The sequence below is a fragment of the Dipodomys merriami genome, unplaced genomic scaffold (assembly GCF_024711535.1).
Source record: "Dipodomys merriami isolate MVZ:Mamm:240054 unplaced genomic scaffold, mDipMer1.0.p SCAF_22, whole genome shotgun sequence".
In the NCBI taxonomy this organism is placed as follows: Eukaryota; Metazoa; Chordata; class Mammalia; order Rodentia; family Heteromyidae; genus Dipodomys; species Dipodomys merriami.
The window spans coordinates 22,784,707-22,803,161 of NW_027203604.1; the positions used below are offsets into that span (position 1 = coordinate 22,784,707).

At 38.0% G+C, this 18,455-nt stretch overlaps 1 long non-coding RNA gene across 2 annotated transcripts; it reads left to right on the forward strand.

Annotated features, from left to right (window-relative positions):
- Positions 1 to 3,884: 3,884 nt before the first annotated feature.
- On the forward strand, positions 3,885 to 17,562 carry LOC138834629 (uncharacterized). 2 transcript variants are annotated; one of them, XR_011374222.1, is made up of 7 exons: positions 3,885 to 3,984; positions 7,857 to 7,935; positions 9,544 to 9,628; positions 11,633 to 11,711; positions 14,571 to 14,680; positions 15,955 to 16,134; positions 16,422 to 17,562. It is a non-coding gene; the product is annotated as an uncharacterized lncRNA (long non-coding RNA). The 2 variants fall into 2 exon arrangements; XR_011374223.1 differs by lacking the exon at positions 9,544 to 9,628.
- Positions 17,563 to 18,455: the final 893 nt, after the last annotated feature.

Below are 18,455 nucleotides of genomic sequence, written 5' to 3' on the forward strand. Positions count from 1 at the left end.
GAGGTTTTTATTTGAACATCAGTAGAAATTCACTTTTAATTTAGTTCAGTTTCTGTGTAAGTCAAAACAAGGTGTAAATGAACAAGTAAACACTTTTTTGTAAACTTTAATTATTACAAAGAAGAAAAGACATCTACTACCTAATGGGTGTACATTTAAATCCAATGTTTGCCACATTTTCTTTTTTTTCTTTTCTTTTCTTTTCTTTTTTAATTGTGAAAATACCGTACAGAGGAGTTACAATTACATGGGCAAGATAATGAGTACATTTCTTATCAAACATTGTTGCCTCCTCCATTGTTTCCCCTTCTATCCCTTTCCATCTCCCCCCCCCCGCCTGTCTCCCCCCTCCCCCACCAGTGCCAAAGTTGTAAAGTTCGTTTTCACCATAACGACTTGTACATATAGTTGTTGCAATAGGTCCACCTGTATCCTTATTTAAACAATTTGTTTTTTCCCTTCCCCTCCACAAATTATACCAACATCAAATACAGTGAAAGCAGGGGTTATATCGTGGAGGAGGGACATACAAAGCAACAAAGAAATATCTTATAAATATGTTAGAAACAATCACATGGAAGAAAAAACATTTGAATACTTATCTTGGGGTTCATTTTGCCTAACATCAACTTATCTAATCTTTTCTGGTTGTCTCAGACATATACTAGTTATTGCAAATAAGGGAAACCATGGGGCCTATGTTTCTTCGGGCCTGGCTTACTTCACTTAATATAATTTTTTCCAAGTCTTTCCATTTCCTAACAAATGGGGCAATGTCATTCTTTCTGATGGAGGCAGAGAATTCCATTGTGTATATACATATATATATATATATATATATATATATATACACACCACATTTTCTTGATCCATTCATCTACTGAGGGGCATCTGGGTTGGTTCCATATCTTAGCTATGGTAAATAATGCTGCAATAAACATAGTTGTGCTGGTAGCTTAAGTATGGTCTTGTTTGTGATCATTTGGGTAAATGCCCAAAAGTGGGATTGCTGGGTCATAGGGGAGGTCTATATGGAGTCTTTTGAGGAACCTCCATACTGCTTTCCAAAGTGGTTGAACAAGTTTACACTCCCACCAACAATGCAGTAAGGTTCCCTTCTGTCCACATCCCCTCCAACATCTGTTGTTATTAGAGTTCTTGATTATAGCCATTCTAACTAGGGTGAGGTGGTATCTCAATGTTGTTTTGATTTGCATTTCTTTTATGGCTAAGGAGGTTGAGCATTTCTTCATGTGTCTATTGATCATCCTTTCCTCTTCAGAGAAGTTTCTCTTTAAGTCTTTAGCCCACTTATTTATTGGGCAGTTGTTTCTTTGAGGATTTGTTGTTGGGGGATTTAATTTTTTGAGTTCCAAGTATATTTTAGATATGAGACCCTTGCCCATTGTATGGCTAGTGAAGCTCTTCTCCCAGTCTGTGGACTTTCTAATGATCTTTCTAGCTATGTCCTTTGCCATGCAGAAGCTCTGTAATTGCATGCAATCCCATTTGTGCAATCTTTCTTTGATTTGTTGTGTTTCTGGGTCTCTATTAAGAAAATTTTGGCCTGTGCCAAGGAGACCTAGGGTTTCTCCTATTCCATCCTGTAATGTTTTCAGAGTGTCTTTTTAACTCTGAGGTCTTTGATGCATTTGGAGTTGATTCTGGTGCAGGGTAATATATAAGGATCTAGCTTTAGTTTTCTACAAGTAGTTAACCAATTTTGGCAGCACCATTGACTGAAGAGGCTGTCTTTCTTCCATTCTATTTTTTAGCTCCCTTATCAAAGATTAGATGACTATAGGTCTGTGGGTTCATTTCTGGGTTTTCAATTCTATTCCATTGGTCCTGAGGTCTGTTCTTGTGCCAGTACCAAACTGTTTTGATTACTATGGCTTTGTAGTAGAGTTTGAAATTTGGTATTGATATTTCTCCAGCACCATTCTTTTTGTTAAGGATCATTTTTTGCTATTCCGGGTCTTTTATTGTTCCATATGAATTTTTAGATTGCCTCTTCTATTTCCTTGAAGAATGAGGATGGAATATTAATAGGTATAGCATTGAATTTGTAGATAGCCTTGGGAAGTATTGCCATTTTCATGATGTTTATCCTTCCAATCCAGGAGCATGGGAGGTTTTTCCATTTTCTAAGTTTTGTTTTGCTTTCCTTTTTCAGGTTTTTAAAGTTTTCATCTTAGAGGTCTTTCACTTCTTTGGGTAAGTTAATTCCTAGGTATTTTTTTTTGTAGGGCTATTACGAATGGAGTTGCTTTCCTAATTTCAGCCACACTTTTCTCATTGTTTGCTACATTTTCTCATGCTGCTTCTATAATTGTTTTAAATGCAATTTTTTTGGTTTTGTCCAGGGCCATGTGCAGTGTAGGTGAGTGTACCACACTGAGTTACAACCCCACATCAGTGTTGGAATATTTTAAAATTCTTATTTCATTATTATTTGTTCTTTATTAGTAATTTGCAACTAGAGAATATGCACAAATGATAATAGTATGGCTCTTTGTCCTGTTGCCTCTGTAAAAACTGCTTAGTAATAAGAAAACCAAAAATAACAAACCCAGAATCTTCTAGTTTAATTAATGAATTAACCAATTAATTAATTACTAATTAGTATATACTGGATTTTATCTACTCAGTTACCACAGGTAAGATATGACCATTTAATGACAGTAGGTTTATGCCCAGGGCTTTCAGCCTCTTTGCAGTAAAAAAGCAAAAAGAAATGCTGAACAAATGATCACACTAGCTATATAAACTATTTTATGTCTATCAATATGATGTTACTTTGGCAAAATGGCTTCTACATACTTGTTATTTTCCTCTAAAGAGTCAGCAACTATTCTCAAAATCAGTTCTTAAAAAATAATCTGTAGTGATTAGTAGTACAACACATGATTAGCAATCTGTGGTGATTAGTGGTAGGATACATGCTTAGCATGTACAAGGCCCTGAGTTCAATCTCCAGTAATACAAAGAAAGGAAAAAAAGGAAGGGAGGGAGGGAGGGAGGGAGGAAGGGAGGGAGACAGGAAGACAGGAAGGAAGACAGGAAGGAAGATAGGAAGGAAGAAAGAAAAAGAAAGAAAGAAAGAAAGAAAGAAGTTTTCTTCCTTTGTCATGTGAAATTTATGAATGTTTTTTATTAGAAGCAGTTATTTTATTTCTCCCTCAACAGATTGTCTACCATTTATCTGTTATGATAAATGGCCATCCTCTTAGTACTGATAGCTACAAGCTCTCTTATCTCCCAACACTTACTTACACTGCCTTTTAGCATGTGGCCAGGTTTATCCATTATAGAAAATTTGCAAAAAGAGAGCCTTGTCATTTTACAGTATTTATCTTCCAAAGTAACCCAAAGACGCACTTCTGTCTCCCTCAGTCAGAGACCAAAGCCTGCCTTCTAGTGGCAGATTTGGAATTACTCATCATATGTTCTTCCTCCCATAGAAGGATGTGCTCTCCGTGTGTTCTATCTGGATCAGTGTTTGTTCACACACTGTGCTTTGGGGTGATTCCCAGGTCTAACTTTAGAGAAAGTGATGCTAAGATTTTGGGGTCTATACATTCAACCCTGTTTTATCATTAATACTAATATTTGTTGCTTTCTTTTCTAATTCATTCCATATAAATATTTAGAACTTAAAAGGGTAATGAAAGGTTGATCTCCTGAGGAACCATCACAAGTTTGATACGGAAGCATCTCATCAAATAAAATTTCTCTGTGCCCCTTTGCAGATCTCTCTCCCTCACATTCTCTGCCTCTCACACAATAGTCATTTGGTTGCTGTTATGTTGAACATTTTTGATTTCTCTCAACTTACCCTTGTCACTTTTCTTCTTCAAATTATCGTTGCAGAGACCCTAGGGATTAGCTCCATTCTGGGAGTGATGATGGACAATCCCATAGCATCAGAGGGCAGAAGGAAGATTCGCTTCATATGCATCTATCCTGGCTTTATGCTTTTCTGTAAGTTGTGACATTCATTGATAAATAAGTACACGTATTGAGACTCTTTCCCTAGGATTTTTTAAAATCTTTAACTCATTGTGCAACATTCACATCACAAGGTCTGTTTGATCAATTCTGTTTTCCCAATTCATATTGTTTTGAAAATTAACTATACATACTAACAATACATGATTTTTACATGGTATATAAAACAAAATATACATTATATTTTGTATTATGTACAAAATATAAGTGTATATATAAATGTATATAACTATATATGTAATTTATATAAATTATGTTTTGTGTATAAAACAAAATTTAAATGTATATAAAACAAAAACATATATAAAACAAAACAAAAATAGCAAGGCAATCTGTAGGCAGGAACTTACTGTACAGGTCTACTTGCATAATGGGTTTTAAAGGCTTTCTGTCGTGAGCTGAAACAACCAGGGACAAGATAACAATGGACACCAGACCATGGATTGAGGTTTGGAATGGCAGGGGCCTCAAGTCTTCCACCAGCTTCAGGTGTCCCGGGTCTATTTTACAAGATATTCATTGAGTAGGGAACAGGTGCATCCACAGAAAGTGAAGTCACAGTTTCCTTGGAGTCACGAGCACCAGTAATGCAATACAATCTTAATCCTTAAAGTCACAAGCACCAATCATGTAGTATAATTTAACTCAAGTCAGAAATAAGAAGTCCTTTATCTTAAGAAGCAGGTGTAAGCAGCATATGACTGACAGTTAGCATAGATTTTTTTTTGTCTGTCCCCATATTCCCAGAAAGTTTGGCCTATACCTGGGTAGAAATGCGAAGGTCTTTCAATCCAGGACTGATCCACCTTTTCAGGAAACTCTCAGCATTCTGAGAATTCATGTTGGGAGGAGGCATTCCATCCTCCCAATTCTTTTGGGTCTCACAGCTTGGCTTTTGGGGACTCTCACAGCTTTCTTTAGATATGGAACACTTAAGTTTGTCTTATACTTCACTGAGTAACATAAGCCACATGGCGCATGGTAAATTCTGTTCAGCGGGAAAATGTAGTCCTGCCTTAGGAAGGGCAATGACAACCTTCCAACAAAAACATTTTTTTACAAAGTAGCTGCCACTATTTGTCCAAGATCTCAATTAATTTTTAGCATTTTACTATTAAAATATTTTACCAGTTATTTCTAACTAAGATATTCTTTATCAAATCAAGCAAAGCTATATATTTCTTCTTTATTATGGCTTTTATCACAAACCAAAATTTACTTTGGTCTAATATTATTTATATCTGTCAAATGCTCTTATAATCTTGTCTACTAAGAATTGAACATAATAAATCATACTCTTATATCATAATTATCTAATAAAAAGAGGTTGCATTACTCAAAATAGTAAATCATACTTGATCATTTGTTGTTTTCTGTAAGCATACTATTATAGATTGTTAGATTATTATACCAATTATCATTTCATTAACTACCTTATTATATGCATGATAATATTACTAACAAAAAACCCCCAACCAACTAATTGGGAAAAAATATTTACCAGCAATATATCAGACAAGGGGTTAACATCCTGTATATACAGGGAACTCAAGAAACTAATCCCTCCCAAACCCAACAAACCAATTACTAAATGGGCAAGGGAACTAAAGAGGGACTTCTCAAATGAAGAAATAAAAATGGCAAAGAAACACATGAGGAAATGTTCATCATCCCTGGTGGTGAAGGAAATGCAAATAAAGACAACCCTGAGATACCACCTTACCCCAGTCAGAATGTCCCACATCCACAAATCAGCCAACGACAAATGCTGGAGGGGATGTGGAGAACGAGGAACGCTATTACACTGCTGGTGGGAATGTACACTCATACAACCACTTTGGAAAGCAGTCTGGAGGGTCCTTAGAAAGCTAAAGATTGACCTCCCTTATGACCCAGTCATACCACTTCTAGGCATCTACCCTGAACAACAGGAACCAATATACAAGGACACATGCACCTCCATGTTTATTGCAGCACTGTTCGCAATAGCTAGGATATGGAAACAACCTAGATGCCCCACCACAGATGAATGGATCCAAAAATTGTGGTATCTATACACAATGGAATATTATGCAGCCATTAGAAATGACAAAATAATGGCATTTGCAGGGAAATGGATGGAGCTAGAAGGAATCATGTTGAGCGAGGTAAGCCAAGAACGAAGAGACAAACAGTACATGGTCTCCCTGATAAGTAGATGATGAATCCAAAATGTTAGGTGATATGACAAAACTAACAGGACTTAAGAAACAAAGAACTCCCACTCATCTGGTTGAACCACTACTAAATATCCCCATGCTGCTGATCACATATATGGTATATAACATATGAGCACCGTTATATATTACAGACTGTGATAGACAATTTGCTCCAGGAAAGTTAGAATGAACTTGTGACTTTAAATGAGCATCATTATTCCACAATACTGTGAATTTCCGGAAATTAAGTAATCACTTAATCACGATCAAAAAAAAAAACAAAAACCTTGGGGAAGGGAGGGAGGGAGGGGATGGTAGGGGGAAAACAATGGAGGGGGTAACAATGTTCAAGAGGAAGTGGAAGTGTACTCATTACCTCACTCATGTAACTGTAACCCTCTGTATAGTATCTCTACAATAAAAAAAATTAAAAAAAAAACCCAGTTATATATCGTCAAAATATAGGAAACTTACACAAAATTCTTTCTTGTTGTAATGAATATGACTTTGTGGTGGAGAACACAAGATTGAGTTAAGCTGATGGATTGCTAAATCACATAGAACTAAGGTTTTAGTAAGTCAATGACATTGTCTCAGTGTGCTCTATAATCCAGACAGTCTTCCTTAAATTGGTATTATTTCCTACTTATACTATTATGAATAGGAGATATTTATTTTCATAAACTCTTAATGGCAGAAATACATTTATCTAGACCATTTTGACATTCTGTGTAGCACCATCCCACTACTGAAAAACAGTGCACATTTAAAATATGTATTTCAATAATACATAATATACGTTAAAATATGGAGCAATTTTTCTGTGTATGTTTGTTCTGGTCCTGAGACTACATCTCAGAGCCTGGTGCTGTCCCTGAGCTATTTTGCTTAAGTTGAATGCTCTACCACTTGAGCCACATTTCCACTTCTGATTTTTTTGGTGGTTAATTGGAGATAAGATAATTTCCCATTAGAGGAGTATCATAATTTTACATAAATCCACACAGTGCAAATTATACATGCACCCAGATTGTATGGTAGAGCTATTGCTCATGGACTGCAGACAATTTTATTGTATGGGTAAGATAAATATATCTGTGGTTAGACATGTCTAAAAATACAAAGAGCATAGTAAAAAGAGGCCATAAAGGTAAACAATGCCATACAGATTAGTGTACTTACCATGACCAAAGATTGCAGAACTGGGACTTACTCTGAATCAATCAGTGATGAGTGATTTGAAAATTCTGGCATGCAGAAATTTGACAGGCCATAGTTACAAAATGCATTCTGTCAGGATACCTGCCATATGGAGGGAGACTGTTAGATTCTGCAACTCTATAATTCTTTGTTGGTCCTCTACTTCAAATTTACAAATTACATAGGTTGGGGTGAAGGTATGGAGAAAGAGAAAGAAAAAAAACATAATCCTGGGAGATTTTTAGGGCCAATATTTGAGAACAGTGTGTTCAGCCAACATTTCATTAACCACAACATTTCATTGGTCAGAAGTAATCATAACTTGTCTGCCTAATGCTAGGCAGCAGGAAAAAGCATGTTTGTTATATCCTTAATATGTAAAGTAGAAGGCTTCGTGACAATGAACACTTTTTCCTTGCCACCAGTAACTTTGTGTTTTCTTGATAGGAATTATCCTCTTCATGGTGAATAGTTCAATATGTGAAGCAGAAGAATCATTGGCCTGGTACTAGACATCACTTCCAAGGTAAAGTCAAGGCACTTAACAATTTGGTACAATCTTTATCTTGTCATCTTCTGATCTTGACCTCTAACTTCAGCAAACCCATTAAGAGTCATTGGACACCTGTTGTAACAAATATGCATGATCTTCCCTGTTATTAACATTTATTGCCTTCATACCCTACATGAGACCCTATGCTGACTATTTAAACAAATACAATCAAGTAAATAATGAATTAGGGAATTTCCATAGTTTTTTGTATGTTTTTATTGTAAAAATACTGTATAGAGGGGTTACAGTTACACGAGCAAGGTAATGAGTACATTTCCTATGGGGCATTGTTGCCTTCTCCTTTGTTTTTCCCCTACCACCCCTTCCCTCCCACCTCCACAACTGCCCCTTCCCCCAACCACTCCAGCCAAAGTTGCAAAGTTCGTACAGTGGGTCAACCTGTATCCCTATTTAAGCATTTTATTTTTTTCCCGTCCCCTCCCCGAATTAGAGAAGTGTATATACAAGATGCAGGGCACCGACATCAAATTCAGTGAAAACAGGGGTTATACCATGGGGGAGAAACATACAAAGCAACAAAAAAAATCACATACATTTTAAATACACTAGAAACAACAGCAAGAAAGAAAAAAAATATTTGTGTACCTATCTTGGGGTTTATTTCACTTAACATCATCTTATATGGTCATATGGAATCCAGGGAGGCCACAAAGGGAACGTTAAATGGAACCCATCAGAAAGAAAGGGAGTCCAATGAGAAACCATAACCAATCAACTAAGAGATTTGAGAATAAACATTGAAAACCAAATTAAGGAAGTAAAGAAGTCCATACAAGATCTAAAACAAAGCTCCAACAAAAAATTTGAAGCCATCAAAGCCAACCAATTAGAAGGAAAGGAAATAAAAAAGTAGAAAGTCTTGACAGTAGGTTAGACCATGCAGAAGATCGAATCTCTGGAATTGAAGACAGCCTAGATATTATAGAGAAAGAACATACAACTATCCAAGAAAAATCCAAGAAATATGATAGATCTATTCAGCATTTAGAAGACAACATCAGAAGGCGTAATCTGAGGATAATGGGTGTAGAGAAGCACCTAGAGACAGAAGTTAATGGTCTAAGAAATTTATTTAACAGGATCCCAGCAGAGAACTTCCCAAACATGCAAAAAGATAGGCCTATTCAAATACAAGAAGCTTTTAGAACCCCAAATAGACCAGAACAGAACAGGACATCCGACCATCACATTATAATCCACACAGGATCAATTCAGACCAAGGAAAGGATCCTTACAGCTGTCAAGGAGAAAAGATTTATAGTTTTTAAGACTTTTTGTTGTACAAAGTGAACTTCATTGCTATCTTTCCCCTTCTATCAATCTCCTGTAAACCTCCTCAAATATATTGTCACCTATAAGCAGGATCAAGAACTCAGCAAAAAATCAGTTAAAGCAAGTAACATATAACTAAAATATTTTTATGTTTAATACATATGAAAGTGTACATTAACATCTAAATGCAGGCCATAAGCACCAGTGGGTGTTTATCATTACTTATCTTTTGTAATTTATGATGTGTGCTCTACCTACAGCATACTATAATGATTATCTGCTCAACAGCTACCTCTTTCCCATTTGACAAGTACTTTCCTTCCTCTTGTGATCACTCCATCCCAAGTGAATTGGATGATTCTCTACCTTGCTAGTAAGTGGCATTAGATGTATAACCTGTTCCTCAACAATGAGACACGATAGAGTGTCTTTGAAATAAATCTTTGCTCTTTAAATCAATTTACAGAAAGGGGTTGAGTGCAACCGTTTCTTTTCTGCCTTTGGGAAATAGCTTGTAAATGTGAGGTCTCTCTACTGTTGTAAATATTTTGATACATGAATGATGTTCACCAATAAAATAGTGGATAAAAAGGAGGAAATGATATAGAATGACTTAATTAAGCTGTTATCTTTCAAATATCCCAGGAGCTTTGCTACCTTAGGACTTCAGCCTAGCAGAAATGACAATTCTATTATTTTTATAAGCCATTAAAGTGTCTAGTACATACAGTTGAAACTATCTGAATTACACTACCTTAACTACTAGCTTGTCATTCTTTCTGATGGAGGCATAGAATTCCATTGTGTATATATACCACATTTTCTTGATCCATTCATCTACTGAGGGGCATCTGGGTTGGTTTCATATCTTAGCTATAGTAAATAATGCTGCAATAAACATAGTTGTGCTGGTAGCTTTCCTTTTGGACAATATCACGCCTTCACTTGCACTCTCCCAGAGATTTGTTGTTGGTGGTGGTGATTGTGGGGCTTGAACTCTGGGCCTGGGTGTTGTCCCTCAACTCTTCAGCTCAAGGCAAATGCTCTACCACTTGAGCCACAACACCGCTTCTGGTTTTCTAGTGGCTTATTGGAGAGAAGTGTCTCTCAGAATTTCCTGCCCCTGCTGGCTGGCTTTGAACCATGATCCTCAGATCTCATCCTCCTGAGTAGCTTGCTGGTACCCAGCAAGATTATTTTTTAAATAGCTATAGCATATCTCTCTGCACCAGCAACAGGGAACTTCTGGGAGAATCAGAATGGAACAGACTAGGAAGATCTCTCCCCATGAAAGCTTGTGGTCCTGGGTGTGGGAACCATTAATAATAACTCCAAATGTTTGTGTCAATTCTCCCTGTAAGCATAGAGAGGCCAGAGAGGCAGACAAAGTTCTTTCTTTCAATAAAGCACAGAAGACTAGACTGCAAGAGAATCTGTTGAGTTAGTGTCTCTTTCCTTTCTGGGTGGGTAGAGGTTGCCTGCTTTCTGCCACCCTCAGGACCAGGGCCCCTCAGTCCTGTAAGTTCCAATGAGGTAAAGTAGAGCAATATATCATTTAAAACTCCTCCTTTGGACTACCAATAAGAAAGAAAGAGGGCAGGATGAATTGAATGCTTAGCCAGAGCTGCTAGCAGATGAAAACATCATAAAAAAATAAATATATAAAATCACTGCTGGGTGCCAGTTGTTCATTCCACTGACATATATAATTGTAGCTACTCAGGAGTCTCAGATCTGAAGATAGCAGTTCAAAGCCAGGCTGAGTAGGAAAGTCCCTGAGACTCTTATCGCTAATTAAATACCAAACTAGTTATAAGTGAAGCTGAGGCACAAGTGGTGGAGTGCTAACCTCAGCAAAAAAGCTCAGGGACAGATCCCAGGCCTTGAGTTCAAGCCCCTAGAGCAGCGCGCGCACACACACACACACACACACACACACACACACAATTAAGTAGAAAATGTGTAGAACTGAAATAAAAAATAAAAACATGATTTCTGAGATAATAATTCAGAAGGAGAGCTGAAGGGGAAAAAATTCATTGACCCTCTGAACAATTAGAAGGGGAAAACAGAGATTAGATTATAAGATAGGAAAATATTCCATGAGGCTTAAAGAATATGACCAGGGCATTTTTTTTTGCAAATAGTGGTACACCAGCATAGATGGAAAAGAAAAAATGAAATAATAGATTAAAATATCCCTGAATTAAAGAAATACCTGATTAGGTGTATTGAAAAGTCTAAATTCAAAAGACAAGATTGGACTAGAGTAACATAATTTTGGTTACCTAAAGAAAAGAAAATTTATACAAAATTCCATAACATTTAGTTACCCAAATCACCCACATTCACTGTTTTTTCCTTTTAACATTGGTAGATGAAGGACAGTGGAATAATGTTTGGATTTCAGAGGCAACAAGACTGCAATGTAATGAATGCTACTGTATTTAGCCAAGGTACCTTTTCTTTATTTATTTGTTTGCTCATTTGTTTGTTGGTTTTAGTTTTTATTATAAGGGTGATTTACAGAGGGGTTACAGTTATTTAAGTCAGGTAGTATGTACATTTCATTGTGAACAGTATACCCCCTCCCTCATTTTCCCCCTTTCTCTATTTAGATTGAAAAATATTTAATATATATGTATATAATCTCACTGTATATGACTCATGTCTGTGTCTAAAGCAAACATTGAAATACAGGCTGCAAGTAACTAACAATTGGTACCAGGTGTTAGGAATAGATGATGAGTATGATATGAGTACATATATGAGGCAATGAATGAATGATAGAGCAATAGGTCAGTACAATCATTGTCTTTAAAATATCAATAGTAAAAGAACCAATCAGATGGATGTAGTTATAAATGGACAGAGCCCATGAAAGGACATGTAAAACAAACCCTCTAATTTACTAAGGAAAAGAATGAAATAAAAAACAAAAATAACAAGAAAACCAGAGGGGATCAAGGAGAACTTGACTATGTTATAAACAACATTATTTGCAAAATATAAAATGAACTATTTCCATTATTTCATTAACCATGACCAGTCTGCATTTCCTCCTTCCAGAATATTTTTCAAATTGTTAAACATAGGTATTGTGTACAGACTCGGGACCCCCGAAAGACCACCAGAGACCACGACCAATGCACACAGCAAAAAGTCATTTATTTGCAAGCTTGAGCTTGGTCCTCCGTGCACTCGGTAACCAGTGACGCCAAGAGGCCCCGAGCACAAAATCAGCACAGCTTTTATAGCATTTAACAAACAAGTTTAGGCGATTTCCACACAAGCAGTTACATGATTGGTTAACATTTATAAAGACTGAATAGTCATTTTTTATTGGCCTCTGTACCGAGGTTTGAGTCCACCCTAACCACACTGCCCTTTTTCTGAACTATTGGTCCACGTCTGATGGTTCATTATGTTCTGTTCCTGAAACACTTGCGCAATTGTTCTGTTTCTTAAGGGTGTACAGGGTTGATGGCAACCGAGAATTGTTTTTTTTTCTCTCTCTTTGGGGTTACTCTGAGGGCAGCCCAGCACAAGATGGTGCAGTTAATCTCAAAATGGAGTTACTTTAGCTCTTCAGTATGATACTTACACAGGGCACATTTAAAGTGATTCCAGGCATGAGCCACAGGCCATGCTTGTAATGTCAGCTGAAAGCCAATATCTTAAACATTTTAGTTTTATTATTAGCTCCCATTACTTATATGGAAGGGCATTTCATTGTTACACCCATACATGTTCACAGTGTATTCCAATCAATCTCACATTCTCTTTCACTTTCCCTGCACCTCCATCTCCCACTACCTTAAACAATTTCATTGTTCTTTTTTTCTTTTTGGGTGTGTGTGTGTGTGTGTGTGTGTGTGTGTGTGTGTGTGTGTGTGTGTGTGTGTGTGTGTGTGTGTGTGTGTGTGTGTGTGTGTGTGTGTGTGTGTGTGTGTGTGTGTGTGTGTGTGTGTGTGTGTGTGTTGTTGGCCTTGAACTCAGAGTTTGGGCATTGTCCCTGAGCTCTTTTGCTCAAGGCTAGCACTATACCACTATGAGCCACCGTGCCACTTCTGGTTTTCTGGTGGTTAATTGGAGATAAGAGTCTCTCAGACTTTCTTGCCTGTGCTGGCTTTGAACCACAATCCTCAAATCTCAGTCCTGAATAGCTGGGATTACAGGCATGAGCCACCAGCAACTGGCTAGTAACATTTTTAATAAAATAAACATTGTAAACTTTTAACTTGGTACTCATCTTGTTGTAAAGATAAAAAAGTCAGTAACTAATTCAACATATTCTTGATATACAAATATATATGCAGATAAATTGAAAACAGATGAGTTATTTAATATAAGCATTTCTTTATTGTCATGTACAAATATAGTATGAGCATGCTTGGACCTATCTGTGTCCATGCATTAACTTGTCAAAGCTCCTAGACTATGATTTGCAATATTAAATGAGCAACAGGGAGTCCTATATTGATGAATGCATTTTTTGTGTGGTGTTTTGTTTTGTTGTTTTAGGGGGTTGGGTTTTTTGTTGTTGTTTATTTTGGTGTTAGTTTTGGTGCTTGAACTCAGGGTCTGGATGTGTCCTGGAACTCTTTTGCTGAAGGCTAACTCTTATTCACTGGAGAAACAAACACTTCTACTTCTGCCTTTTTAGTAGTTTATTGAAGGTCACAATCTTGCAGATTTTTCTTGTCCAGGCTGGATTTGAACCAGATCTCACCTTTCTGAGTAGCTAGAATTTTTAGGCATGAGCCATTAGCATCCAATGGGTTTTGTTCCTAAGCTCCTTATGTATTTCTGGTTATTATATTTAACTGGCAAAGATTTTCTCTCATTCTCTCATTTTTCAGCTGTGTCTGGATTTCTACTCAGGAAGTTCCTGCCTGTGTCTGGGGTGGGATGTGATCATAGCAGGGTCCTAATTCCCACATGTATATATGCAGAATTCAGATTTTGCAGGGGTAGATATCAGAAAATGCAGAGGAGCAATACACAAGAGTGATAGCACAGAGAAAAAGGGAGGAAGAAGAAACTACCTGTGAAAGACAGGAGGAAACATGAGTTAACAGGAAAAGAGAAAAATGAATCTGCTTTTCTAGTTGTAGAGGATGAGATTTCCTCTCAGCGTGCTCTGGGCTACATGGGTGTAGCAGTAGTACGGGAGGAGGAACAGGACTCGGCCTCTTCACCTCTTGCCCTTTGCCGTGTTCATGTTTCTCTAAGTGAGCCTTGGAGGCTCCCCAGGATGAGAGGTCTGCAGCTTCTCTGTCTCTGAAGTTTCTTTCTTTATGTTGTCCCTCAAGGGGTGCCAACTGTGTGTCTCTTCCCCCAGTGTCTGGGGGAAGCAGGCTTCTCCCCAGGAAGTGCCAGGAAGGTTTTCCAGAGTTTGAAATGGACCTTTTCTGCTTCTCTGGTAAGATTATCCTAGACGTATACTAGTTACTGCAAATAAGGGACCTGTGATTTTTTTGTTTCTTTTTTATGTTCTTCCCCCATGGTATAACCCCTGCATCCTGTGTATACATTTTTCTAATTTGGGGAGGGAAAGGGAAATAACAAAATGCTGAAACAAGGATACAGGTTGACCCATTGTAACAATAAGATGTACAAGACACTATGTTGAAAACAAACTTTACAATTTGTGGGGAGGGGAGGGGATGGAGGGGTTGGAGAAGTGGGGAGGGAAGGGATGGTAGGGGAAAAACAAAGAAGGGGGGAAACAATGCTCCATAGGAAATGTACTGATTACCTTACTCATGTAACTGTAACCCCTCTGTACATTGTCTTTAGAATAAAAAAAATACTTTAAAAACAAAGAAAGAAATGGAAGGAATTAGCTCAGCATTAGCTTAGAGGGTCTTGTGAAGATTCCCAAGAGATTGTCTTTGGGGACCACACCCTCCAAGCCCACCTTGGGTGCTTTAGTGTACAGGGTGGGAGATGAAGGGACAGCTTCTGGGTCTTCCTTGGTGTTGACACAAGACTATCTCCCATTCTGTTTTACTTCCTTCATGCTACATGAAGCATCTCTCTCCCTGTGGGCTTGGTGTCAGGGACTGTGCCCTTTCACTGCTACTCCATTCTGTGACAGGACTGCCTGCTAGACTCTCCTAACTCACAGACCATGAGGTTCAGAGGCATGAGGCAGGTTGTAAACACATCCTGATTTAGCATGATTGCATTGCTCTGATGGCTGGGGTGAAGGGTGCTGCTGCAGAGAACACATGTAAAGTGAGAGGTTCTCCTGGGTCAGCCAGGTGGGCTGGCTACAAGCAACTCACCGCTCTGCTTTCCCTGAGGATGAGCACACAGGGCTTGCAACTTATGCCTTCACAAATGTGTAAATGTATATTTATTGGTGAAAGTGATACATTTTATTTCATTTTTTCTCTCTGTGCTTGCTTGGGTTCCTTTCCAGGATCCATTGATTCAGTGACTTCTGGATCTGTGTAATGGGTTGTTGTGGGGTCAGTACTTTCTGTCCTAGGTCTTTTGTGGGTGTCTGTGTGAATAAATAACAAGGATCCAACCACTCATTCCCAAAATGAGGGAAGCAGAGATCTTCTATCCCTCATTTCAGGGAACATCTTCAATATCTAAAGCTCTGGAAAGGAATATTTTGTTTTCTGCTAGTCTCTATCTCTTCTACTCTTTGGCATCTTTGCCTAAACTAGCCTCTCTTTTCAGTCATGTACCTGTTGCTGGTCCCATAAAGGAGGATGGCTGTCAGAAGTGTGGCATCCAGCCACCTCCACGGAAATTGGATCTTACAGAGTGTGTGTGTGACATGGCCTCTGTCCTCCAGACTGCAGCTGGAACACTCAACCTCACCTGATACAATGGCTTTCCTAATTTCATGGGCAAAAGGTAAGTAGGAAGAAATGTGGTGAGCGTCTCTAGACACGAATGATAGTAAGACAAGCTTGAGAAACACTGAGCTGGAGTGACTGGGAGAGAGAGGGGGAGGGAGTTGCTAATATTTCTCAAAGTGATGGGATCCAAAAAGAAGAAGTCCTGGTTAAGATTTATTTAAGGTTAAGATGTTGTACAGAGGGGTTACAGTTACATGAATAAGGCAGTGAGTACATAACTTGTCCATCATTGTTACTCCTTCCCTTCCTTGTTGTTGTCCCACTATCCCTTCCCTCCCCCAGCTCCCATACTTTTGCAGCCTTCCAGGACCACAAAGCAAGAGGATGTGTGAAGACTGAGCTAAAATGAGGACACGAAGCAAGGATGAGCAGACGAGGCTGGTGGAAGAGCTGGCCTGTCATCTGGAAGCCTGGCCATTCCTACAGGGAGATGGATGCTGAACTTTCTAATTATATAGGCTAACCACTCCCTATTTTTGCCTAAGCCATTTTGAGTTTGATTTAAAATCAGTTGTGATGTAGTAATCACATAAAATTAGAAATTGTACCAAAGGTAACATAAAAAACGTTGATCTATGAACTCACCACCCATGTCTCATTCTGCACTAAATTTTATTTTGTAATTTCTTCTTCTTGAACTCTGGGCCTGAGGACTATCCCTTAGGTTTTTCTCCAAGGCAACTGTTCTAACACTTGAACCTCAGCTCCAGTTCTGGCTTTTTGGTGGTTACTTGGAGATAAGAGTCTCGAGGAGTTTCCTACCCAAACTGGCTTTGAATAATGATCATCAGATTTCAGCCTCCTCAGTAGCTAGGATCACAGGCATGAGCAACTGATGCCCCTCCCCCTCCTCATACTATCTTTGCAGATAGTGAATCCCAGTCTTTGGGAAGACCCATTTCAGGTCTTCCTGAAGCAACTTTTTAAAAATGTCTTTTCCCTTCAATCAATAGAAAATTGTCAGCTGGGCACTGGTGGCTCACGCCTGTAATCCTAGCTACTCAGGAGGCTGAGATCTGAGGATCGCGGTTCAAAGCCAGCCTGGGCAGGACAGACTGTGAGACTCCTATCTCCAATAAACCACCAGAAAACTGGAAGGGGCGCTGTAGCTCAAGTGGTAGAGCACTCGCCTTGAGCTGAAGAGCTGAGGGACAGCGCCCAGGCCCAGAGTTCAAGCCCCACGAACGACAAAAAAAAAAAAAAAAAAAAAAATTGTCAAATTGCAAAAAAGAAAAAAAACATATAACAGGGAAGATAATTTTCTATCACTTTCTGCAGTAGTAGCGCCTGAGGATTCTGACTCTGCTGCTGTTCTTGATCCTTTCTGAAATTTATCATCACCCTAGTGGTTTTGTGCTTTACTTGAAATTCTTTTCCATTAGAGATGGGGTTCTTGACTGATCTGCTTTCTAAGCTCTTTCTTTTAAGAAAAGTTAAATATGGCATCTATTTGACATTTTTCAATCGATTTCTATTACTCCAGCATAAGTAGTAATTTATTCATAAATTAAATTTAGTTCTTTTCATATTGTCAAGTTTTGAGATATTTATATCCTACTAAGATTTTGAGATTTATCTGTTTATATGAACATTGTTTTATTTAACTTTGTTTCCCCAGGCTCATCACAAAGATTAATTTAATTTCCTAGCAAATTTCTTGCGTATCTATATATTGCCTCAGCATTTCTGAATAGGAAAGGTACTTAATTATCAGTGTGGTAGCTTCAGAAGCTGAAGAAGAAATCTTATCCAAGTGGGAAGAGGCTCAGAATTCCCTGAATGATCTTGTGATCTTGTTTGTAAACATTTGGGTAAATGCCCAAAAGGGATTGCTGGGTCATAAGGGAGCTCTATGTGGAGTCTTTTGATGAACCTCCATACTACTTTCCAAACAAGTTTACACTCCCACCAACAATGCAGTAAGGTTCCCTTCTGTCCACATCCCCTCCAGCATTGTTGTTATTAGAGTTCTTAATTTTAGCCATTCTAACTGGAGTGAGGTAGTATCTCAATGTTGTTTTGATTATAAATGCAACTGACTTTTGCAAAGTCAATTACAGGGAAGAGAGGGACAACTCTCTTTCCAAAAGAGGGACTAATGCTAGAGATTTAACAAAAAGCAGAATGTAACTCAAAAGAATTTGAAGAACATAATTATTGTCTATTACCAGCAACCTTTTGATCATTTTGATTGAAAAAAGACTTGTTAACTGTGTTGTAATATTTTCTAGCCTCGACAATGTTTTACCTGGGAAACTTTTTCACATTTCAACTTGATTTTGATTTTGAATAGAATGTGTGTTTGTCCTTCTAATT